Source organism: Sus scrofa, chromosome 8 (genome assembly GCF_054392235.1).
Source record: "Sus scrofa isolate SSC_HxYL_T2T_F1_AM1 chromosome 8, Sscrofa_HxYL_maternal_Yorkshire_Landrace_v2.0, whole genome shotgun sequence".
NCBI classification, from domain to species: Eukaryota; Metazoa; Chordata; class Mammalia; order Artiodactyla; family Suidae; genus Sus; species Sus scrofa.
Window position 1 is genome coordinate 105,563,527 of NC_139390.1, and position 27,246 is coordinate 105,590,772.

Genomic DNA, 27,246 nt, shown 5'->3' on the forward strand with positions numbered 1-27,246 from the left:
TGGTGGGAATGTAAATTGGTGCAGCGACTATGGAAAACAGTTTAGAAGTTCCTCAAAAAATTAAAATAAAACTACCAGTGACTGAGAAAATTCCACTTCTAGGTATTTATCAAAAGAAAACAAGAGCACTAACTCAAAAAGATATTTTCACTCCCATGTTCATCGCAACATTATTTACAATGGCTAAGATATAGAAACAACTTAAGAGTTCATCAGCAAATAAGTGGATAAAGAAGATATGATATCTATATCTATCTTTATTTCTCTAGATATAGACATAGATATACATATCACAATGAAATATGATTCAGACATGAAAAAATGAAATCTTGCCATTTGAGACAGAATAGATAGACTCAAGGTCATTGTGGTAGGTGAAATAATAAAACAAAGTCAAATACCATGTAATCTGTTTTACATGTGAAATCTAAAAACAAAAACAAGCTCATAGATAAATAGAACAGATTGGTGGTTGCCAGAAGTAAGGATGGAGGGTGGGATAAACTGGTGAAAGGGGTCAAAAGGCAAAAAAAAAAAAAAACTAAATAAATAAATTTCCTTAGGAAGGGGTAATTTATTTGTCTAGAATCACTTGTGAATAAACAGTTGAATTGGGATCTGAACCCAGAACTTTCTGACTCCAAAGCCTAGCATTTTACTGAACGTCAATGCTTAATTCCTAAACAAACTCTAAGGCTGTCTCTGAATATTTCTGTTTTTATTTTAAATTTTTTTATTGAGATATAGTTGATGTACAATATTATGTAAGTTACAGATGTATAACATAATAATTCACAATTTTTAAAGGTTATACTCCATTTATAGTTACTATAAGATAATTGACTATATTCCCTGTGTTGTGCACTATATGTTTTTTTATTACTCAATGAATTTATTACATTTATAGTTGTACAATGATCATCACAATCCAATTTTATAGGATTTCTATCTCACAACCCCAGCACATCCTCCTACCCCCTGAACTATCTCCTTTGGAAACCATAAGTTTTTCAAAGTCTGTGAGTCAGTATCTGTTCTGCAAAGAAGTTCATTCTGTCCTTTTTTTCAGATGCCACATGCCAGTGAAAGCATTTGATGTTGGTGTCTTACTGTCTGACTGACTTCACTTAGCGTGATCATTTCTAGGTCTATCCATTTTGCTAAAAATGCCAGTATTTTGTTCCTTTTAATGGCCAAGAGGTATTCCACTGTGTATATGTACCACATCTTCTTGATCCACTCCTCTGTTGATGGACATTTAGGTTGTTTCCATGTCTTGGCTATTGAAAATAGTGCTGCAATGAACACTGGAGTATGTGTGTCTTTGTGAGTCATGGTTTTCTCTGGATAAATGCCCAGGCATGGGATTGCTAGATCAAATGGTAGTTCTATTTTTAGTTTTCTCAGGCATATTCATACTCTTTTCCACAGTGGTTGCACCAATTTGCAATCACACCAACATTGTAATAGGTTCCTTTTTCTCCACACCCTCTCCAGCACCCATTGTTTGTAGACTTTTTAATGATGGCCATTCTGGCTGGTGTAGGTATCTCATAGTGGTTTTGATTTGAGTTTCTCTAATAATGAGTGATGTGGAACATCTTTTCATGTGTTTTTTGGCCATCTGTATGTCTTCTTTGGAGAACTGTCTGTTTAGACCTTCTTCCCATTTTTCAATGGTTTTTTTTTTTTTTTTTTGGTATGGAGCTGCCAAAGTTGTTTATAAATGTTGGAGATTAATCCCTTGTCAGTTGATTCACTGGCAAAGATTTTCTCCCATTCCATGGGTTGTCTTTTCATTTTGTTTAGGGTTTCCTTTACTGTGCAGAAACTTTGAAGTTTAATTAGGTCCCATTTGTTTATTTTTGTTTTTACTGTCATTACTCTAAGAGGTGGATCTGAGAAGATGCTGCTGTCGTTTATTTCAGAGAGTGCTTGGCCTATGTTTTCCTCTAAGCGTTTGAGAGTGTCTGGTCTTATATCTAGGCCTTTAATCCATCTTGAGTTTATTTTTGTGTATGCTGTTAGGGAGTGTTATAATTAAATTCTTTTACATGTGGCTGTCTAGTTTTTCCAGCACCACTTATTGAACAGGCTGTCTTTTCTCCATTATATAATCTTGCCTGCTTTGTCATAGGTTAGTTGGTTGTAGCTACATGGGTTGAATTCTGGGCTGTCTGTCATGTTCCACTGATCTATATTGTCTTTGTGCCAGTACCATACAGTTTTGATGCTTGTTGCTTCGTAATATAGTCTGCAGTCCAGGAGCCTGATATTCTTTCTCATAATATCTTTGGCTACTCTGGGTTTTTGAGCTTCCAAACAAACTTTAAAATATTTTGTTCGAGTTCTGTGAAAATGTCCTAGGTAGTTTGATAGGGATTGCATTGAATCTGTAGATTGCCTTAGGTAGTACAGTCATTTTAATAATATTGATTCTTCAAGTCCAAGAGCATGGTATATCTTTCCATCTGTTTGTGTCGTCTTTGATTTCTTTCATCAGTGTCAAGTAGTTTTCAGAGTACAGGTCTTTTGTCTCTTTAGGTAGGATTACTCCTAGATCTTTTATTCTTTTGGATGTGATGGTAAACGGGATTGCTTCCCTAATTTCTCTCTATGATCTTTCATTGTTAGTATATAGAAGTGCAGTCAATTTCTGTGTATTAATTTTGTATCCTGCGACTTTGCCAAATTCATGGATGAGCTCTAACAGTTTTCTGGTAGAGTCTTTAGGATTCTCTAGGTATAGTATCATGTCATCTGCAAATAGTGATAGTTTTACTTCTTCCTTTCCAATTTGGATTCCTTTTATTTCTTTTACTTCTCTGATTGCTGTGGCTAGGACTTCCAAAACTATGTTGAAGAGTAGTGGCGAGAGCGGACATCCTTGTCTTGTTCTTGATCTCAGTGGGAATTCTTTCAGCTTTTCACCGTTGAGAATGATGTTCGTTGTGGGTTTGTCATATACGGCCTTTATTATGTTGAGGTAGGTTCCTGCTGTGCCCACTTTCTGAAGGGTTTTTATCAGAAATGGGTTTTTTTAATCAGAAATGGATTTTGTCAAAAGCTTTTTCTGCATCTATTGAGAGGACCATGTGATTTTTATTCTTTAGTTTGTTAATGTGGTGTATCACAGTGATGGATTTGTGGAAGTTGAAGAACCCTTGCATCCCTGGGATAAATCCCACTTGATCATGATGTACAATCCTTTTAATGTATTGTTGCATGTAGTTTGTTAGTATTTTTTTGAGGATTTTTGCATCTATGTTCATCAGTGAAATTGGCCTGTACTTTTCTTTTTTTGTGGTATCTTTGGTTTTGGTATCAGGGTGATAGTGGCCTCATAGAATGAGTTTGGGAGTGTCCTTTCCTCTGCAAATTTTTGAAATAGTTTCAGAAGGATAGGTATTAGCTCTTCTCTAAATGTTTGATAGAATTTACCTGTGAAGCCATCTGGTCCTGGACTTGTGTGTGTTGGAAGTTTTTAATCACAGTTTCAATTTCAGTTCTTGTGATTGGTCCATTCATCTATTCTATTTCATCTTGGTTTAGTCTTGGAAGATTGTATTTTTCTAAGAATTTGTCCATTTCTTCTAGGTTTTCCGTTTATTGGTGTATTGTTGCATATAGTAGTCTCTTATGATCCTTTGTATTTCTGTGATGCCCATTGTTACTTCTCCTTTTTAATTTCTAATTTTATTGATTTGAGTCCTCTCTCTTTTTTTCTTGATCAGTCTGGCTAGGGTTTTATCAATTTTGTTGATCTTTTTCAAGAACCAGCTTTTTGTTTCATTGATCTTTTCTATATTTCTATTTCATTAGTTTGTATTCTGATTTTTATGATTTCTTTCCTTCTACTAATTTTATGTCTTGTCTGTTCTCTCTCGAGCTGCTTTAGATGTAAAGTTAGCTTGTTTATTTGAGCTTTTGCTTGTTTGCTGAGGTGGGCTTGTATTGCTATAAACTTTCCTCTTGGAAGGCTTTTGGTGCATCCCATAGGTTTTGGAGTGTCATGTCTTTGTTGTCATTTGCTTCTAGGTATTTTTAAATTTCCTCTTTGATTTCTTCAGGGATCCATTGGTTGTTTAGTAGCATGTTGTTTAGTCTCCACGTGTTTGTGTATTTGCAGTTTTTTTCAAGTTGTTGATTTCCAGTTCTATAGCTTTGTGGTTGGAAAAGATGCTTGATAGGATTTTGATTTGCTTAAGGTTACCGAAGTTGGATTTGTAGCCCAGGATGTGATCAATGTTAGAGAAGGTTCCATGTGCACTTGAGGAGAATGTGTATTCTGTTGCTTTTGGATGGAATGTCCTATAACTATCTATTAAGTCCATCTGGTTTAATGCTTTATTCAGGGCATATGTTCCCTTATTGATTTTCTGTCTGGTTGATCTGTCCATTGCTGTAAGTGGGGTGTTAAAGTCCCCCACTATTGTTGTGTTATTGTCGATTTCTCCTTTTAAAGTTGTTAGCAGTTGCCTATATATTGTGCTGAACCTATGTTGGGTGCATAGATATTTAAAATTGTTATATCTTCTTCTTGGATTGATCCTTTGATCATTAGGTAGTGACCTTCCTTGTGCCTTAGAATATTCTTCCTTTGAAAGTCTGTTTTGTCTGTTATGAGTATTGCTACTCCAGCTTTCTTTTGATTCCCGTTTGCATGGAATATTTTCTTCGATCCTCTCACATTCAATTTGTAATGTGTCCCTAGAAGTGAAATGGGTCTCTTGAAGACAGCATATATATGGATCTTTTTTTTGTATGCATTCAGCCAATCTATGTCTTTTGGTTGGGGCATTTAGTCCATTAACATTTAAGGTAATTATTGATATGTATGTTCTTATTGCCATTTTATTAACTGCTTTGGATTTGTTTTTGTTGCTCTTTTTTCTTCCTTTCTTCTCTTGTTCTCTCCTCTTCTGGTTTAATAACTATCTTTAGTGTTGTATTTGCATTGATTTTTCTTATTTGTTTTTGTATCAGTTGTAGATTTTTGTTTTGCATTTATTCTGAAGTTTCGATATAAGAGTCTATGTATATATGAGATTGTTTTAAGTTGTTGGTCTCTTAATTCCAAGTGCATCTCCAGTGTCCTGCATTTGTACCCTCCTCTTCTTATAATTTCTGATTTTGGGGGCATAATTCTGCATGGATGATTTCATGTCTTTACTGTATATATACTTTTGCCGGTGAGCTTTGTCATTTGTGGTATTTTTGTTTCCTGTTGTGGCCTTTTCTTTTCTGCCTAGAGAAGATCTTTTAGTATTTGTTGTAAAGCTGGTTTAGTGTTGCTTAATTCTCTTAGCTTTTGCTTATCTGTGAAGTTTTTGATTTCTCCTTCAAATCTGAATGAGAACCTTGCTGGGCAAAGTAATCTTGGTTGGAGGTTTTTTTCCTTTCATCACGTTAAGTATATCATGCCATTCCCTTTTGCCCTGCAGAGTTTCTGCTGAAAAATCTGCTGATAACCTTATCGGGTTTCCCTTGTATGTTATTTGTTTCTTCTCCCTAACTACTTTCAAGATTTTCTCTTTGCCTTTAATTGTGGTCAGTTTGATTAATATGTGTCTCGATGTATTCCTCCTTGGGTTTATTTTATATGGTACTCGTTGTGCTTCCTGGATTTGAGTGAGTGGTTCCTTTCCCATGTTAGGGAAGTTCTCGGCTATTATTTCTTGGAATATTTTTTCTGTCCCCTTCTCTCTCTCTTCTCCTTCTGGCACCCCTATAATACTGATGTTGTTATGTTTAACATTGTCCCAGAGTTCTCTGAGACTCTCCTAATTTGTTTTCAATCTTTTTTTCTTTTCTGTTCTACATCTATAATTTCTACTAATCTGTCCTCCACCTCACTTATTCGTTCTTCTGCCTCCTGTATTCTGCTGTTAGCTGCTTCTAGTGAATTTTTTATTTCAGTTATTGTATTTTGCATTTCTTCTTGTTTAAGTTTTATATCTTGTATCTCTTTGTTCAGTGTTTCCTGTAAGTTATCCATCTATGACTCCAGTTTATTTCTAATGTCTGGCATCATCTTCAGCATCAACAGTCTAAAGTCTTTTTCCTGGAGGCTGAGAATCTCCTGATCACTTAGCTTATTTACTGGGGTTTTTCCTTTCTCCCTCATCTGGGTTATAGTTCTCTGTCTTTTCATTTTTATAGGTTTTTGGCGTGGTGACCTGTAGCCTCTCTTACTTCTGGTGTCTGCCCCCTTGTGGCTGAAGTTGGTACAGGGGCTTGCTGTAGGCTTCCTGATGGGAGGGGCTGGTGCCTGCCCACTGGTAGGTGGAGCTGATTCCTATCCCTCTGGTGGGTGGGGCTTTGTGTCTGGATGGGATTAGAGGCAGCTGTGTGCCTAGGGGGACTTTAGGCAGCCTGTTTACTGATGGGTGGGGCTGCGATCCCCCTTGGATTGTTGTTTGGCCTGGTGCTTCTCAGTGCTGATGGGTGGGGCCAGTTTTCCCAAAATGGCCACCTCCGGAGAAAAGCACACTACTGAATACTCCTGAGAGCTTTGCTTCCAATGTCCTTTCCCCACAACAAGCCACATTCACCCCTGTATTCCCAGGAGGTACTCAAGAACTGCAGTCAGGTTTGACCCAGATTCCTATAGAGACTTTGCTTTGCCCTGGGACCCAGTGCACGTGAAAGTCCATGTGCACCTTTTAAGAATGGGGTCTCTGTTTCCCCCAGTCCCATGGAGCTCCTGTGCACAAGCCCCACTGGCCTTGAATGCCAGATGCTCCAGGGGCTCTTTCTCCCACTGCTAATCCCCACACGTGGGAGTTTGATGTGGGGCTCAGAACTCTCACTCCTGTAGGTGAGTCTCTGTGAACCAGTTAGTTTTCAGTCTGTGGGGCTTCCCACCTGGGAGGTATGGGGTTGCTTATATCATGTAATAACCCCTCCTACCTCTTGATGTGTCCTCTTTGTCTTCTGAAGTAAATTATATTTTTGAAGGTTTCTGGTCCATTTGGATGAAGATTCCTCAGCATGTAGTTGTAAATTTTGTTGTTTTTAGGAGAGATATTGAGCTCCAGTCCTTCTATTCCGCCATCTTAATCCCATCTCCTGTCTCTGAATATTTTTAAATGAAAATCTATACAAGACTCTACCTAGGGATTTCAAAAGCCGAATGCCGAAATGTAATTGTATCATTCTAATCCATCTGTATCATTTGTTCATGACTGTTAACAAACTACCAAAAACTTTTGAGTCTTAAGACACTATGAATTTATCCTGTCAGGGTTCTGGATGCCGGAGAATCAAATTCAAGGTATTGGCAGTGCTGCATTGCCTCTGGAGCCTCCCTGAAAAAATCTTCCCCTTGCCTCCTCCAGCTTCTGGTAGCTGTCTATAGTCCTTGACTTGTAGCTTCATCCCTCCAGTCTTCACCCTGTTTACTTTTCATATTGTCTACTCCTCTAGTAGTAAGATCACCCTGTGTCTCCCTCTTAAAAGGATGCATTTGATTGCATTTAGGGTTCACTGGATAATTCAGGGTAATATCCTCATCTCAAAGCCTTTAATTTAATCATATCTGCCAAGACCCAAAGTAACATTCACAGGATCTAAGAATTAGAAAGTGAATATATTTTTTCAGCCATCACATCCTCCAATTCAAATTTATTAATACTTCAGTCATAGTTGTCACTTTTTTTGGACTCCACAAAAAAGAGCAAGGTTATTTCTTTGCAAGACTAATCCTGATATTGGTGTTAGTGATCTCATTGCTTCTGGTTTCATCCCAGGTCCATGTCCCATTAATTATCCTCTTATTCTTATTCTTATTCTTATTCTTATTCTTATTCTTATTCTTATTCTTATTCTTATTCTTATCTCTCTTCCAACATAGGCTCCTTTCTTAAAGGCTAGATTCATGTGTAAATCTCCCCTGCCTCATTTTCCAAATATATATATGATGGATAAAATAAGGGTGCTAATTCCATTATAAATTTCCCACCTCCAGCTATACACACACTCACACACATATGCCTTTAACCTGAATAGGCTCTATGACAACTTTCACCAGTGAAAAATGATGAAATAGCACTATACCAGTATGCAGGCTCAGGCCTTTTACACACTGGCAGCTACCATGTCCATCTCTGGAAATTCTCCTTCCAAGAGTCCTCATCCACCATATAAGAAGTCTAACTATTTGTACAACATGCTTGGAGTCCATGCATTTCTCATGTGGTTAATAGTCCAAGCTGAGCCTATCTTTCCTGTCATCTTTGACAAAGTATCAGACATGTGAGTGAAGTTGCTCTGGTCCCTCTAAACTAGTCCATCCACCAACTGGATACTAGTGAGTGGCCTCAGTCAATACCACATGGAGCAGATTTGGCCAGATGGTCCCTTCTTGAATTTATGATCTACAAAATCATGATATAAAATTAAATTCTTATAGATTTAAGCTCTAATTTTGGAGGTAATTTGCTGTGAAACAAAAGATGGAATTTAGAATCTGGAAATATCACTGACTTTTGGAACAGGTGGTAAGCAAACCTGGATGAGCCTAGAGAAGATTCTTAATGAAATCTGAAAGCATCTCAGTAAGATTTCTGGTTAGGGCTGGAAGGACAGAGAAGAATTTGTGGCTAGAGAAAATTATATCCTTGTAATGCATAGTAGAAAACTTGGCAATAATGTGAAAAATTAAAAGCATCCCTAATTAACTTATGGCTCTGACTCTGGATATTTTCAAGCAAAATGTAGAAGGTACCAATTCATTTCTCTTATGTCAAATGAGAAATTATGAAAGGCAGATATGAACTAAAGAAGAACCTGCTCAGCTTTTGAGTATAGCTTACAGGAAATATAAAGAAGCAAAGTTTTTCCTGGGTTGAAAAACCAATCTATTATTTATCCATATTTAAATATCAAATCCAGCATGGAGCTGAAAGATTCTTCGTGAAGACCTCAGAAAGATCTGTGGCAGTGCAACACCCTTTCGGCCTGTCAAAAGCCAAAGGGATTATTTTGCTAGTCTTCTCTTCTAAAGCAGAATGCTTTTAAGAATCCTAAAGACATTGTGTCACAGATGCCTTACACAGGGTCTTTCAGAAGATTGAAAGATCTATCTAGCTAATCTTGTGACCTAATAATACTCATTGAAAACCTGCAACATTTTTAAGAGAATTATATCATCAGAAGCAACCATAGCTTGGACTAAAAAGGACCGAGAAAGTACAAAATAAAAAGAGATCTTACAGGCCCCTAGTTTTCCAAAGAGGCATAGAAGCCCATGTAGATGCGAACACATGCCAAGAAGGATAATTCAGAGGATAAAACCAAGAACCACAGAGTAGAGCCAAGAGACACAGAAAACAGTCCCAGGAAGCAGAACTCAGAACTAATCAAGGATCTGATGACATCTTCCAGGCTGAATTTCAGAGTTTTTATGAAACAGTGGCTGCTATGTGCCTATAGATTCTTTTTGTTTTTGAATAAAAATGTCTATTGCGCACCTCCTGTCTCAGTCTTATCATTATGTAATAGGTTTTTTGGAAAGAAGGGGCAGAAGGGTAGAGAAAACTTATTGATTTAGTCCACACAATTTTAGAATGAGAGGAACCATGCTCAAAAAATGACACCCAAGGAATATCATAACACTTGGATCTAACGTAGGTGATAAGAAATAGAACTTTGAGCTAATGCTATATTGGAATGAAACTCTAAGTATCTTGTGATGGTGTGAATGTATTTTTTTTTTTTTTTTTTTTTTAGGGGAAGGAACCTAGAATATAAATTATATGTGACTAGAGAAAGAACTATGGTGAATTAAAGATGGCCAAGCATCCTTTGAAATTTCTTCCATTGAGGTGGGTCTTCCTTTCCCTTCCTTGGACTTTGGGAGGACTCTCAGTACTTTGACCAACAGAATAAGACAGAAGTGAAACTGTGCTAGATTTTTGTCTCAGTCCTTTATGACACTGTAAGCATATACTTCTTATCCTTCCAAAGTCTTGGTTTTGGATCCCATGGGCCATCTGTGAGTAGCTGAAACCACACAAAAACACTGAATAAAGGCACCCCTGTGGACAGCCCTGAATTCCCACATAGTAGTCAGGATTAACTCCAGCTCTGTGAATAAGTCATCTTAGCTATTCAGCCTGGATGAGCCTTTGGATTTCTTCCCCAGTCACTAATTCATGGCAACCCTTTGAGAGACTTCAAGTAAGAACCACCCATCTCCTCCTAGTCAAACCTCAGGACCATTAAAAAAAAAAATACAAATTCTATTTTTAAACCATTATGTTTTGTGGAGATATATAACACAGCAATAGACAAATGAATGGAAAAATGAACTGTCTTATTTTGTTGCTGTCCAGCAATTTCCATAGTCTCTGCAAAATTGTGTATCATTTTTGCTAGAAGTAGTTGTGCAGCCATGAGCTGTATTTTGTGGGTCTTTTTGGATTCAGACATGTCTATGAGATGATTTTAACCATCTAAATGTGAGGAGAAACAAATTACCTACTTAATCGATGATGTGTCCACTCTAAATTTAATTTTTGCTTGGAATAGCTCAACATATTTTCCACAAAACATTCATTTTTTTAAGGATGAGGTTTGAAATCTTATCCCCTTCTAGAAGACCCATTTTCCCACACATGCTGACTCTTATCACTTCTTCTGCCTCGTTGGAATCAGTACTTCCTCTTCTGTGATCCATCACCCTTTAGAATCGTGACTTCTATTTACTTCATTATAAATTGTTGAATAAATCTCCCCTTTCATTATTGTTTCAGTCAACTCAGGCTACTGTAACAAAGTACCCCTGACAGGGTGGCTTATAAGCAATAGACATTTATTTCTTATAGTTCTGGAGACTGAAGTCCAAGATGGGCATGCCACTGTGCTCAGATGAGCCCCCTTACCCCTGACTTGTATGTTCACATTGCAAAAGGGGCTAGGGAGCTCTGTAGAATCTCTTTTATAAGAACACTAATCCCACTCCTGAGGGTGGAGCCTCTCAAAGACCCCACCCATTAATAACATTGCCTTTGGAGGTTAGCATTTCAACATGAATTGGGGATGGGGGAGTGTGGAATGGACACAGACATTCAGATCATAACAAGTATGTTAACATCTTGACATCAAGGAACTAAATTTCTAGTACCTATGCCAGTTACATATTGAATATGTTATGTTGAATAGAAGATAAATAGATTAATTAGCTACAGTCTTCATTTAAATTCCTTGGAATCTGTTGTTAAATTTTAAAAAGCCAATTTTTAGATACTATATTTTATCTTTTTTTTTTCTCAAATATGTAAAAGCTTTTAAGGAGTGCTTTGGTGTTTCCTTATATGAAATGAGGTCTGAAACATATGTATACTATTGCATTGAATAGATACATTGAAAGAGATGAAAAAGTATTGAGAAATTTACTTGAAAATCAATTTACTTTATTATCCTTCTTCCAAAAAAATTTCACCAAAGTTGCAAAACATTTAAAATGTACCAAAAATTTGATAAATTATTCTATTTGAATGAATGTTGTTTGAACCATACTGTTATCAGTTTAGGATTTTTTTTTTAAATTAGGCTTTTAACACACTACCTGTTAGCAAAAAGTATCTCCATCTTATTATTATAACTCTGGATTAATAAATTTCACTTCTTTAGAGCTAATTATGTCTTCTTTTTCATATGCTTTGAAATTTTAGATAGAATTTTAGATAGAAAATAAAGACAATTCCAAGCTAGAAGCAAATTATGTATTTTATATTTATCAGAGTAATATTCATCAGCATGTGTACTTAAAGTTTCATAAAAGAAAACATACACTAAATCAAAATGTTGATTCTTCCTTTAAGCTGTACATGAATAGCACATGTCTGGAGAAAACTCAGTGTTATTAGGATAAAAACTTCACATGAGAAACAAAATTTGTTCAGTCTTTTTAATACCTTATGATGCTTTCCTGTTTGACTATACCTTGGAATGTGAACACAGATTATCTTTATTTTACAAGGAAGTAGACTGCTAGAGTTTTAGACCTTTCAGTTTGAATTGTTATCCTGTATCATTTCAAGTCAGCTCTTGGGACCTAAGCAAGGAAGGAAGATCTTGTCAGCACTGTGAACTTGATGTTGCATGAGAAAAAACAGTCTCAAAAGATCCTTTGCATTTTCTCTTTAGAAAGCTTTACAAGTTTCTGTACATTACAGCATTTTTACATTTGATGAAAACAGTGTTACACTCTGACCTCTTAAGGATAAAATATTACTCTTTGACTCCGAACAAAGCAATGTTTTCTTCAAAAGATAATATTAAAAGAAGCATAGAATTCTCAAAGATCAAGTACGTGAAATTCGTGAAAATACATATGTGAAAACATACCTAATTATTTTCCACTAAGGTTTGAAAGATGCTTAGGCACATGAAGAGATTAAGTAGTGATGTGCTGAGAGAGAGAGTTGATACTGTTATACTTTTAATTTTCTGACACTTTTGGTAGAGATAACTAATTCTGCTTTGAAATTCCATCCTTCTTATGAGAGTCTAGTTTGGTATTTTATTTATATAGATAGCTAAACACTATAAACTCTTTTTCTTGTACTTTGTCTTATGGAGCAATTTTTTCTTTTTTTTTCAAGTCTTAATGTGTTCTTAATTTATAATTCCATACTCAACATTTGCATATGTCTTATGTATGACATATACATACATTTATTTGAGAGTAAAAAAGTAATGCATATCCTATGGATTATAAGGTGTATATGTATGTTCAAATGAAATAGATGAGGCAAAATAATTTCCCAAGTGGTTAAAAAAATTTACACAACCAGTGGTTGTGGCAGTGGTGACAAAATTCAGTTGTAATCTTTTAAATTTTAGCTATTCTTTTAGGTATGTAAGGAAATCTTATTTTGGTTCTTAGTAGCATTTCCTTAATTATTATGAAGCCAAACATCTTTTTCTGTGTTAATTGTTCATGTGGTTGATTTTAGTGAAGTGCCTGCTGAAGTCGTAAACCCATTATTTACTAGATCTTTTATCTCATTGATTTGCAGATTATAAGATTTTTTTGTTATGTGTGTGGCAGATTTTTTTAATTTTAATTTTCTTAATACTATCTTTTGCTGTATAGAATTTCTTATCTTCAATGTAATCCATTTATCAATTTTCTCTTTATGCAGAAATTTAAGAGAATTGCACAGAAGCTACACAAAAATTTCTGAAAAACTGACATCTTTAAAGTGGTGAGTCTTCATATCCCACGAATATGGTTTACTTTTCCCTTTATTTTTATTTTTTAAATTTCTCTCAGTAATATTTAATAATTTTATGTAGATATTTATATAACTTTTATTTTATTTGTTTCTAGTTATATTGTCACTGATCAGTTTTGTATATAACCTCCCAACCCTTCCCTTCCCCCAGCATTTCTTCATTGTTAACCATAAGTTTGGTTTTAAAATCTTTGAGTCTGTCTCTGTTAGGGATGTATTTCAATTCACGTTTTTGAAAAATAGCTTCACAAAAATGTACATTCTCTTCACTGAAATGCACTGACAAGGTGACAGTACTCCATATCAGCTCTATTTATGTATGTTACGGCAAGATGAAAAACAAAAATGAAGGAAAGCTGGAACATACCAGTAATCCAATAGCTTCAATATGCCCTATGATGCCAACGTTGAACTTCCCCTTAAATGATTAATGCTACACTGTGCCTTGGAAAACTGGAAGAACAGGCCTTCAGATAGTTAGATATTTCTAGAAGATTTTATGAGCTCAATTCTTGCATCTCTGCATATCTAGAAAAACACTACAATCCACATACGATGACTAATGTCTGTGACTAGTAGTAACCTTTACGAGACCAGCAGAAAACTTCTGTAAAATGTGTGCACGGCAACATGCACCTCCCCCTTCACCATTAACACTTATGTCTTGATAATCCCTCTCTCCTCTTTGGGGCACTATTTCAAAGCTATCCAAAATACTGCCTTCTGGGCTGTAGTTAGTGGGCAAAACAAAAGATGTCATGGTCGCCTGTGAGAACAGCCACTCCCAAGGGTGGGCCAGTGATCCCTGAGGGAACTCAGGAAAGCATGTCAAGAGTGATTCCTTAAGCCCAGACCTTTATGTCTTCCCACAGAAATGGTTTTCTGCAAATCTTCTGTAAATCTGGTTATCTATAAATCTTTTGTTCCTACTTCCTCCCCACTGTTGCAAAAATTCATATATCCTAGCTGCCCCCCTCGCCTCCTTGGAGCAGTTTCTCCAGGCTACCTGAGATGCTATATCCCAGCTGGGGCTTAAGTCCTAATTTTACCACAAAAAAAAATTTTGTATCAAAAAAAGATTATTTTCATTCCATTGTCGATAGATAGGAAGAAAACAAATCATCAGAGAAAGCAACCTTAATAATACCTAATATCACATAAAAATCCTTCAATAAGGAGTAATTATATGGCTTTTTTCTGACCACATGTGTTTGATTATGATTGCTATTTCACATCCCTTTCATGTACTTGCAATAATAATAATGAGAGGATTCTTTTATATTATGCCTTTATAAGGAAAGCAGGTAGAATGAAAATGACAAAATATACTTTCTAGGATAATAATTAAATTTAATTTGCTGCAAAATTTAATTTTACAAAGTAACTTCTCTGACCATGTTTATTTCTAATTCTCTTTTTTTCTTGGTCATATTCTGTTGAAACTTTTAGTTAGAATAGTCTTGTCTCAAATAGATCAGAAATCATTATTTCTTGTGTTAAAATTTCAATACTAATTGCATTTCATTACCACTTTGTACTCAAAATGCTAAGCCTGTTTTGATTGTTATCTGTATATTTTATTCCTTATTATTCTTGGTGGTGCCACCTCTTCTTTTTCTCTCTGACCATTCTCTGAGCCTAGTACAGCGTTGGGAATGGGCCTAATGTATTATTTCTTCTTATTGGAAGAACACTTTCCAGACTAAGCCAGACCCTAAAAGGAAGAATTACTGGTCCTTCCATAATATTCTTAAATTCCCTTTTTGCTGATGAATATGATAATGACTTGAATGACAGTTTAAGGAGAAACAGGATCATAAATATAATGAACTCAAGCCTGGAATTATATACCATGTGCTATATACCAATTGACATAAAAGAAAAGACCATTCCCATGATGTTCTATAATTGTTTTTAAGAAATATGGTTTGAGTAGAAAGATGGCACATTCATATGTAGATCATTCTGTCATCTTTGGTTTCAAACAAAAGGGTTAATATGCATAAGATTTTTGCTTTGGAAGTATCTCAACTTTTGCATCTTGCTAGAACTGTGTTGAACTGTGCAACAATGCTCAGAACCTCAAGGAGAACAAAACAAAAGAAAAACCAGAGCAAAACATAAAAAACAAAAAAAAGAACTTAATTGTGAAGAAAATTGTTATATATTAATATTATTTCAGAGTTTAAAAGTAGTCTGATAGATTATCCAGAATGTTTTGTTTCTGAAAAAAAAGTCAAGTTGCACAAAATCTTAAAATGTAAAATGACCACAGGATTTTATTTGTCTCCTAAACAAAATTATCAGGGTTTAGTATTTTTAATTGATAAGTGGATAAACCTTTACTAGTTGTAAGCTTCAGTTGAAAAACTCTCACATTTTATTCAATTTAAAGTCCAAGCGTTCTTTATTATATACTGAGAAATAATATAGTTTGAAACAGTTATTCTCCGCAGTATAATGTTGAATCAGCAGGCCTTGATTACCTACTCAGTAGGATGCCTTTGAATTGGTTAAATCAAATAACTGTCATGTTGGACAATTCATGAAGGACTAATGAAGTAGATGGAAACTGGAAAAAAGCCAAAATAGACTTTGGAAGGGAAAACGATGACCATGAAAATTATGTATCATTCAGTTTAGGTGTAAACATCCATCTGTCACTATTATGTTATAGTAGTTTATTATTCAAATGCATATTTTAAAGGAAGATTCTCAACCGATAAGCAATTGGTTTAGATTCTAATAAACACCGAAGATAAACCTTTTAGTTTTGTACAAACCATCTGTGTTTGATTAAACTGAAAAACTGCAGTGAAGAAACCTCTAAGAATAAGCTTCTGTTAAGATTTTCCATTCATATCCCAAACAAAAATGCATTTCATGTTTAATTACTTGCCACTTGCAATAAACATTAATTAGAAATAAAGTTTCAAAATACTTGAATATTGTGAAATTTTAAAACACACATAATATTAAGAGATATAAATTATATGAAATATTTATGCTATCTAAAAGGAAGAATACTTTCTTTATGACAGGGAAACCATTTCTGGATTAAATTAGTGAATTCAATAATTGAATTTAGTTTCACAAAATCAAATTATTGGCTTTGATTCAATTGAATACGCCATATAATATTATTTTTATTATTTTGTTAACTTTTTACTTTTTAAAATTTACATTGAATTAATGAAATTTTCTGAATGACCTGTGAGGGTTTTGTTGTTGTTAGGCTTTTGATTGTATGCCCTTAATTAAGAAAACACTGATCTTTCTAATCCCTTCTAGTTAAAGATGAATCACAGTTTCTTTGAAGAAGGGAATGTTAAAGATGCTTAATGTTTTAAGCTCAGAGTTAATGAAATTTAAAAAAAAAACTAAATTTTAAATTTTTGTTAATTCTTTCTTTGTAATGTTTTTCAAAATTTTCTCTTTTAAACATTTTTATTATCCCTAGCTCAATACCATTTTACTAAATACTTGGGAAATTGCTATAAAGTCTTAATAGGTTCTTTGTTTCTTCTGTCACTATTTTTTAATACAAATTATGTAGTCCTAAGAGAATAAGTCTTTGAAGAATTTAATAACTCTGTTATCAAGAAGATCAAGACCATTAGTTTGTAGTCACAATTAAAACTATCCCTTAAATTAGTTAAGGTTATGTTACTAAATTTATTTTGCATTTTTTTCCACAGTTTTAATCATCTTAATACCTGTAGCCAAGCTTTTCCTGCAGTATTATAGCAAATAACATTCCTACCAGCAGTGGAAGTATTTCTATACATCATTGCCCAAACTGCATAATATTTTGTGTTTTCAATAAATACCAATTTCTAATTATGTATTCATATTATAGCTGTTTTTAGAATCTACTTAGTTTTACAAGATTGCTAATAATAAAATTAAAGAATAGATGTAAAATAACAATTGATATAATTAAAATTTTGTAACCACTGTGCTAAGTAGGTTTCCATGTACTGATACAGTGCATATGTTCAATAACTGTTTTGTTATTCAATGAGATAAATTAGATCTAGGAATGTAAGCAATATGCCCAAATGCAGCTCAAGCCTATGCTTTTCAAAGCATATGACAGTGTTGAGAATAGAATTATGTAGGGAGTTCCCATTGTGGCTCAGTGGTTTAAGAATCCAACTAGTGTCCATGAGGATGTGGGTTTGATCCCTGGACTCACTCAGTGGGTTAAAGGATCTGGTGTTGCAGTGAGCTTTGGTAGTAGGTCACAGACATGGCTCAGATCAGCTCGGATCCTGTGTTGCTGTGGTGTAGACCAGCAGTTGTAGCTCTTATTTAACCCCTAGCCTGGGAACTTCCACAGGCTGTAGGTGCCACCCTAAGAAAAGGGGCAGGAGAGGGGATTATGCATGTAACTGAAATATCTTCATTCTTGGCATGTATGAAATGTCCACAATATATCATCTTAAAAGTACAAATTCTGAACTACTTCCACACAGAAGAATGCCTTATTATTTTTTATTTGTCACTTGCCAGGAAGAGACTTGAGGCATGTAAATAAATGAATGTTGGCTTAATTATTTTTCTGTTGTATGTGCATATAGATATATGCATATATTCTTTAGTCTTTTTGAATTTATCATTTTTGTCCCCCAAACTGAAAAACAGAGTGTTTATTTTAATGAGCTATGATTATGTCAGCAGTTGTCTAATTTCATTCTAGAAATCTGGATCCATTGTTAATAACTTGCTCATTATTTAACAAATATTTATTGGACATCTAGAATATGCCAGACACTGTTCTAGATGCTGGGGAGAGAGCAGTTAATAAAACAAAGCAAAAATCCCTTGGCCTGTTGGCACTAGATTCTAACACAGGAGACAGATAATAACTGTCTGTTATAAGCAAAATGCATAATGTAATAAGATATGATAAATACTAAGAACGAAAGCAGAGAAGAGAGAAAGCTAAGTGTCTGTGTCTGTCTTTGGGGTAGGGTGGGGGAGTTGGGAGTGTGGGTATAGGGGTGTGGAACTTTAGATTGGGTTGTACAGGCAAGACTTCATGGAGATGATTCTGAGTAAGGACCTAAAGGATGTGGGAGACTCAGTCATGTGGACTTCTTTGGACAGAATATTTTAAGCAGAGGAGAAGGAAATCTCAAAGACTATCGTGGTATGTGCCTAGAATATTCAAGAAACAGTAAGAGCCCAAGAATGGTGAAAGTAAAAGGAAGCAGAAGTCAGGTACAGGAGATAAGCAGAACATGTAGGTCTTTGCAGTCCATGAGCAGGACTTCAGTTTCCATTTCCAGTGAAGTGAGAAGCTGATGTAGAGTTTTGACTGATACAATCTGATAGGTCTGAACAGATTATCTCTCTTTCTCTTCCAATCCCCCCCCATTCTACTTAGAAAATATTTAAGGGAGAAGGACGAAAGAAGGGAGAATCATTGAAATATTATTTTTAAGAATGTAGGCAAAAACATAATGGCAGCTGAGACTCAGAAGGTAGTAGGAGAGTTGGATGAAAGAGAATGCTTTAAAGGCAGACTGATGTGATTCATCAATGAGTGTGAAACAAGGTCTTGGAGAAGAGAGTAGTCAAGGATGGTCTCAAGATATTTGAACTAAACAACTGAAATAATGGAGTCCTCATTTTCTGAGATAGGAAAGATTATTAAAGAAGTAATTAGGAGGAGGGTTTAGTGGGGGACATATGAAGAGCTGTGTTTGAAGCATTTAAGTTTAAAGCAGAAAAATCTGCTAGAATCCAGTCACTTCCCACACCCTCTTCTCATAATATGGTACTTCAGGCCAACATCATCTCTCCATGGACAATTGCAATAATTTCTGACTAAGGTCTTTCTTCTGTACTTGCCTTCTACAGGCAATTCTTTTGCCTCTTAGTGGTCATTAGTGGGAAAATTGTATAGAGTGAGTTAAATTATGTCACTTCTACTGCTCAAAACCTTCCCATGGCCTGTAAACTTACTTGCCATAAAGGCGTATTTTACCATTGTCTCTTTTATTCGGCCTGGAACATCCTCTCGTATCTCATCTCTGCCATTTTCTCCCTTTACTCTGGATGGCGGACAATCTCAATCCCATCTGCTGTCCTCCCAAACCCTTCGGTCACATGTCCAAGACCTTTGTGTCTGCTATTTCCATTGCCTGGTGTGTTCTTCACCAAGTACCTCAAAGCTCAGTTCCTTTCAGGTCTCTACTCCATGGAACTTTATTAGAGCTGTCTTCCCTGATCATTTTTTTCCTGAAGTACCTATTTCCTTACTTTCCTTGAAATCCTTTTTTTTTTTTTAACTCTATAACTTATTTTAAAGTGCTTAATAACATAATTTTAAAAATCTTTAACATACACTTTGATAGTGCTTGTTTTGGCACCAGGCACAACTCCAAGATCTTTACAAATATTCATTAATTTAATTTTCATAACCTTTTCATAACCTTTCATAATTTTCATACCTCCTTAGTGAGGTAGGTACTGTGATTTTCCATATTTTATAGAAGAGGTAAAAGAGGTAAGAATTCAAGGAATTTCCCCAAATAACATATCTACAAAATGGGGGAGCCAGTATAGTCTGTTATTTTTTTGCACTTCTTGATTGTATCTTTCCCATGCTATATATTATATTTGTTTATTTGCTTATCATCTCCCTTCCTCTACTAAAATGTTAGCTCCTTGAGAGAAGGAATTTTATTTTCTTCATTGCTTTATCACTAGGGCCTAGAAGAAAGCTCCGTACACTTAAAATTAAACACAGATACTTTATCACAGGAGATACTTTATCACAAGAGTATCTTACAGGAGATATATCACATGAAGTCATATGAGTAAGACTTCATAAGACTTAAGATCTCAGTTTATGTTCATTATTACATGAAAAAATAGAAGAAATGCTGCCATTGGGTGGAAAGTTGGTTGGGTTAGATAAAAACACAGAAGTCAACTATGTTAAATGTTTTTATGTCGTATATATAAAATGAAATAAAGAGAAAGAATTAAAGACTGGAAAAAGACATGCCATGGAAATACCAAAACAGACAGGAACAGGTAGAGATATTAATACAAATTAAAATATGTTCAGGCAAAACTCAACTAGAAATAAAGAAAGACACTTCATATTAAAAAAAAGATTCAACAGAAAGATATACAAATTTTAAATTTGTGTGTACCTGAAAATAGGACATGTAAAGTCTGATGTAAAAGGGACCAGACATTTCCACATTAGTGGGAAATTTTGAGATACTTCTATCAATAACTGATTTCAAAAGTAAAAAAATGTAAGTATTACAAACATAGCACATTTGAACAACAGGATTTGGAAATATGAACTAATGAATAAAAAAGAACCATAATTCCCCAAAGTGCAATATGCATATTATTTTCAAGCACACATAAAACATAAAGAAAACAAGGACCATAGGCCAGATCTAAAGTTTGTTTCAATAAATTTCAAAATTTAAATCATACAGAAAATTTAATCTGACAATATAATAAAGCAAGAAATCAATAGAAAAATATAATTGTAAAATACCTTATGTTCTTATGTAAAACAATATATTCCTAAATAACTCAAAAGTCAGAGAAAAAATCATATTGACTATTGCAAATCATTTATAAACAAATAATAATTTTACCTAAGATGCTATGTAAGAATACTTTGTCATGTTTAAAGAGAATTAATGCTTTAAATGAATGTATTGGGAAAGAAAAAACCCTGAAAATCAATTAGATATAAAGAAGATTGTTTTAAGTTGCTGATGTCTTACTTTCAAATACATTTCCAATATCCTGCATTTTTATTCTCATCTTCTCACAGTTGCTGGTTTTGATATCATATTTGTGTGTGGGTAATGTCCTGCCTTTACTGTATGTTTTCCTTTACCTATGAGCATTCCCATTTATAATTTTCTTGTTTCTAGCTGTGGCCTTTTATTTTCTGCCTAGAGAAGTTCCTCTAGCGTTTGTTGTAAAGCTGGTATGGTGGTGCTGAATTTTTTTGGCTTTTGCTTTTCTGTAAACCTTTTGATTTTTCCATCAAATCTGAATGAGAGCCTTGCTAAGTAGTGTGGGGTTTTTTTGCAGCTTTTTCTCTTTCATCACTTTAAATATATCATGCCACTCCCAAGATTTAGCAATGAACAAACAGCGATTTAAATCCAAAAAAAATGTAAAAGAAAGAAGATAATGAAAATAAGAATAGAAGTTAGCAAAATAGAAAACAATCATACTAAAATAACTAACAAATGTGAAGTTGTCCTCATGAAAAGACTTTAAAAATGTTAACCACCTAAGAAATTATTAAAAGAATAAAAGTGAAAGACACAAATAATAAATATCAGGAGTTCCCATCGTGGCTCAATGGTTAACAAATCCAAATAGGAGCCATGAGGTTGTGGGTTTGATCCTGGCGTCTCTCAGTGTGTTAAGGATCCGGCATTGCCGTGAGCTGTGGTGTAAGTCGCAGACTTGGCTTGGATCCTGCATTGCTGTGGCTCTGGTGTAGGCTGGTGGCTACAGCTCTGATTCAACGCCTAGCCCGGGAACCTCCATATGCCCCTGGTGTGGCCCCTGAAAAGACAAAAATAAATAAATAAATAAATGGGAGAGAATACTGCAAATCATCCACAGAAAAAGTAATATTATCATAATGTTACATATAACATATAATATTATTATATTATTTATCATTGATATAAACATTACACATAATATTATAATAATATTATGCAATATAATTTGCAAATTTAGATAAATTTGAACAGTTTGTAAACAAAACTGATGGAGTGAAAATTGAAAATATGAACACTTCTATTAAACTGAAAGTATTTACAAGCATTATTAACTTTTCAGGAGGAAACCCTGTTCTTAGATGATTTCACCCACAATTGCTACTAAAATCTTAAAAAATAATGCCATTTTCCCAGAAACTCTTTAGAAAAGAGAAGAAAGAACACTAACCACGTTTTTTGCTTTTTTTTTTTATGAAGTCACGCTTTGATGCCAAAACATAAAAAATACTATTTTAAAAAATAACATTTATTCAGCAATCTATTCATTAGTTGAATACAAATATTTTTAAACAAATATAAATAAGTCAAGCCTAGTAAATGTTTTTAAAGGCTAATACTGTTTATTATTTGGAGTTTGTTTCATAATTATAGACTTATTTTAATACTTAAAAATGTTAGTGAAATTCATCCCATTAATGTAACAGAAAATTTTGTGATCAACAAAAGATACAGAAAAGCATTTGATAAATTCAGCAACTATTCATGATAAAGAAAAAGATTACAAAATATTAAACACAGGAACTCCCTTATTGTGATAAAGTGTATAACAATTTTTATAAGCATCAAATTTGATAAGTTGATCTAAGATAATATATAGCAAAGCACTAAGAATGCATTTTTTTAAAAATTGGTATGACTTGTCCAATCGATTTCAAGACTTTTTAAATTGGTAGAACTTGTCCAAAACCTATCTGTAAGAATAGACAAATAATACAACAGTATATAAATAGAGAGCCTAGGCACAGATAGATATAAAGACAGGACATGAAATAAATTTGGCACTACACAGCCATGGGGAAAAGATGACTTTTAAATAAATGGTGATGGAACAATTGGAAATCCATGTGGAAGAAAGTTGACCACTATTTCATGCCATACACAAAAACCAACTTGAGATAAATTATAGATCAATGTGATTTGAGAAACAATACATTTTCTAAAATATACTATTCAAGAATATCTTCACCCTATTAAAGACCCAAACAGCAGTCACCATAAAGAAATAGACTAATAAATTGGAATCAAAATTTTAAATTTCTATTCATTAAAAGCAAGTATAAAGAGAATTAAAAGACAAGCAAAGGAGAAAAGTCATATGTTACATGTATGAACAAGGGGATTATGTGCATAATACGTAAAGAACTAGAACCAAGCAAAACGACAAACAACCCCATGGAAAATGAGCAAAATACTTGGATAGCCACTGGGTTTATGAGGTTAGGGTCATGAGGAAAATTCTGGGTTCTGGCCATGTTTGATCTCTTGACCTGAGTAGTGGTTCCATAGATGTTGGCTTTGTGATACAATTCATGAAGATGTACAGTTTTGTTTTGAACATTTTTCTGTATTTTTTTTTGTATTTTTCTGAAATGCCTTAAAATAAGATTATTTAGGTTCCAGTATGAAAAGGATTGTTGAGGAAGGTGTTCAGAAATGAGGAGAGAACCAGCATCTGAGAACAAATTTCATCAATACCAAGGAGAGCGAATGAGGACCTAACGAAGGCAGCGGAAGTAGCTACAGAGAGGAAGGGAACCATTGTAGAGCTAGTTAAGAAGGAGTTAGAAATCAGCCTTGATGGCTAGTTGAGATTGGGAAGATGAGACAGAGGAAAGGATTTATTTAGAACGATGGCTAGGTCTTGAGTGTGTGGCTAGACAATAATTATTAATTGTTAGGGATATTAATAAATAGATTCTATTTATGCCCTGGTGTGAAAACAAAGAAACAATTAGAGATACAGCTAGAAATTCAGTAATCTTACATTTTATTTACAAACTGTTGAAACTAAAGTTAAGGCTGAAGTCATGAGAATAGAATTCCTAAACCTGAAATACCATATAGACTGGCCTCGAATAAACTAAAGAAATGGTTCCATTATTGTAGAAAGACATTCCCATTCAGCTTGCAACGTGGGTCTTATCAATAATCAAGTTTCTTTACAATATAAATAAAAAGAGAACTTAAAAAGAGTAAAAATGATTCTTCTTGGAAGCAATCGTGTTTAATTAGTTCTTTATAAGTGGTGTAATAATTGGCAGCATTCAAATTGCTGACAGCTTTGCTTTCTCACTCCTTTCTTTTACTCCCTCCTTTTTTCCCCTAGCTTTTTTAAAAAGAAGATCAAAGCCTTTATAGCTGAGTGAATGCTAATGGTGCATACATTTATTTGAAAAGCTTTAAGCCCTTGAAAATCTGCACATAACATTTTTTATTCCCAAATGTCTGCCTGTAAGTGTATTTGATACTATTAGAGGAATTATATCTACTTTTTTTCCCCCTGTCCTTTTAAAAATAAAACAAACCTACTTTAACATTTTGGAAATGTTGATTAAAATGAGAGTTACATAACCTTTTTTGACCCTCCACAAAATAGATACTTTGAACCACAGACTTGCCATAGAGTTAATGAGTCTCTTCCTTATGCATATGGACTTCCCTCCACATTGTACAGGGGACAGAGAGGGGCCTGAGCCCACCCCACAAGCTTGGGAAAATGATTAAATCCTCTTGCTGGTGTATATATAACTCTGACAGGTGGGAGGTGTTGCTGCTGCAGTTTGTAAAGAAAGAGTGGAATATTTTCAGTTGAACAAAAACATTTCCCAGATTCTTACAAGAACAAAATGCCTTTCCACTCTTTTCAAAATAATACAAATTGCCCATGGCAACTTTGCAAGACTGGCCCAGAGTTCTTTCAGAAAATGGAAGCTCATGCTGATGGAATGGTTTCAGAGGAATCAATTTTCTAAAATATTGACTAAAATTTTTAACATTTAATTTTTGGATTTCACTCTCTTGATATACATTATAAGGGGTTATTTAGTATTATTGAGTATTATGCTTAGCCAGATTTCAAGGAATACTGTGTATGCTTGGTCTGAGATACAGAAAGCTTAAGTTCTAGCTGTTGTTACTGTTATTTTCGTTAAAGAAGGAGAAAGGAAGGAGAGAGGGAGAAAGTAGAAGATTTAAAATACCCACAGCGCTTAGTAATTTAGGGAAGACGCTATATTAATTTTCCTGATAACATCACTGAGTGAAGAATGGCTATGTTATATTAAACTGCACTTTATTAATTAGAAAACACACAAACAAAGCTAGTATGGCTAGAACAAACACTTCAGTTCAAGAACTGGGAAAAAAAAATATGCCTTAAAATACCTAGTGCATTGTTCTGTCTAAAAAGATGTACCTTCCAGCATATCAGTTTACACAAAAGAGTACTCAGAAGGAAAGAATTTCAACCAAGGCCTCCAAACATTAAACAGCAACTCCTAAATTCCAAAAAGCGATTCAAGAACACCTGTGGTGGACATACAAAGGAAGGGCATCACCGTTCTAGATTCTAACAGAGGATAAAATGGTAAAGGCAGGAGTGATGGGAATTTGGAGGATTTTTTTTTTCTTTTATAGTTATTTCCCCAATACAATTTTTTTTTCTACTGTACAGCATGGTGACCCAGTTACGCATACATGTACACATTCTATTTTCACACATTGTCATGCTCCATCATAAGTGACTAGACATGGTTCCCAGTGCTACACAGAAGGATCTCATTGCTAATCCATTCTAAAGGCAATAGTTTGTATTTATTAACCCCAAGCTCCCCTTAAAGACTTAAATATAAGACAAGACACCAGCAAACTCCTGAAAGAGAACATAGGCAAAACATTCTCTGACATCAACCTTACGAATATTTTCTCAGGTTAGTCTCCCAAAGCAGCAGAAATAAGAGCAAAAATAAACCAATGGGACCTAATCAAACTGACAAGCTTTTGCACAGCAAAGGAAACCAAAAAAACAACTTACAGAATGGGAGAAAATAGTTTCAAATGATGCAACTGACAAGAGTGTAATCTCTAGAGGATTTCTTTAGAGTAAAATTATTGTGCATCTTACCCCCACCCCTACCTCCCCACTTCCACTCCCACCCCGCCCCCACAACATACCCAAAGTTAGTACAGACCAGGAGCTTTTTCTTTGAAAAGAGTGCAGGATTCTGACAAATTTACAGTGCTAAACATGTTAACATAATAAAAGTGTATTATGAATTGAGACTGGTTAGGGGATTAAAGTCACCAAGAGGTAATTTATTGTTTGAGAGCATCGAGGAAAAAAAAAAATCCCTTAATTGTCTTTTAAAAAGTGGGCAAGAATTATCCCTATAGAGAATGGCTATGAAGGGGAAATCATTAGAGAAGAAAATAAAATTTCTGATTACATCCAGCGAGCCCCACTTATTCAATGCACTGAGTTTACTATATTTCAGATACCAAAATTTGCTTTATAATTAAACTTGCAGAATCCTTCATATCTTCAAATCTCCTTTGTGCCCACTTTCTGGCAAAAATAAATCTAATTCAGGAATTTAAACATCTCATCCTAATTTCCATTCTTGTTGAGCAATGTTTGTTATTTAATATATGAATATCTCTATGAGTCTCTATGGAAACAAAGACGTGTTTTGGCACTGATTGGAGTGGTTCAGATGATTGAGAGGGTGATAAGAATTATTATTTTTAAAAATTCCAGGCCCCCTGCCAATATTTTAGAAACCTGTCTCTCTTCAAGTTTATGATTTTATTTAACAGCAAAATTTTAAAAAGGAAGAGCTCCCTCAGTGGAGAAGACTACTCTGTAATGAGGACAGTTCTGAAGCATTTTGTAATATGTTGGCAAAGAAGTAAAGTCAAGGTGTTTACTCTTTTGTTAAACTTAGAACGTTAATTGATAAATTAAAACATAATACCTAATAGTTGCCAAGCTTTTATAATGTGCCAAGCTCTGAGCTCAGCTTTTTACATGGATTATCTCATTTAACCCCTGAAACATCATTTTTACTTGATTGAGAAAACTAGAGTGTAGGAAGATAGGAAAACTCCTAAAGGGCATGCAGAATTAAAATTTTATCTGAATCTAGACCCCATATTCTTAGTTATTTTGCTATCTCATCTCTCTCCCTTTTCTATGTTTCAAACAGCTTGCTTGGAACATCCGGGAATTCTGATAAAATGTATGTTTGTTCTCTGATTTTTTTGCATGTGTGCCTTGTGTTTTGTTGGGGTGTGTGTTTCCATAAATCCCACCTAATCTTTCTGTCAAGACTCTGTGGGATCACTTTTCTTCTTTATGAGTTTACCCAGAGCAAAATTAGCCATCCCCAACACCTACCTCTTAAACATAAAATTTATTATTCATATAT

General features: G+C 34.5%; 1 long non-coding RNA gene across 2 annotated transcripts in view; it reads left to right on the forward strand.

The window, feature by feature from the left end:
* The window catches only part of LOC146400962 (uncharacterized), a 363,387-nt gene that overhangs the window by 317,596 nt on the left and 18,545 nt on the right, over positions 1-27,246 (forward strand). The window contains exons 7-9 of one of the 2 annotated variants that reach the window (XR_014813077.1): positions 6,163-6,281; positions 9,733-9,827; positions 13,155-13,217. This is a non-coding gene — a long non-coding RNA (uncharacterized LOC146400962). The remainder of the gene's footprint in view (positions 1-6,162; positions 6,282-9,732; positions 9,828-13,154; positions 13,218-27,246) is intronic. The other variant, XR_014813078.1, reaches the window with a different exon arrangement.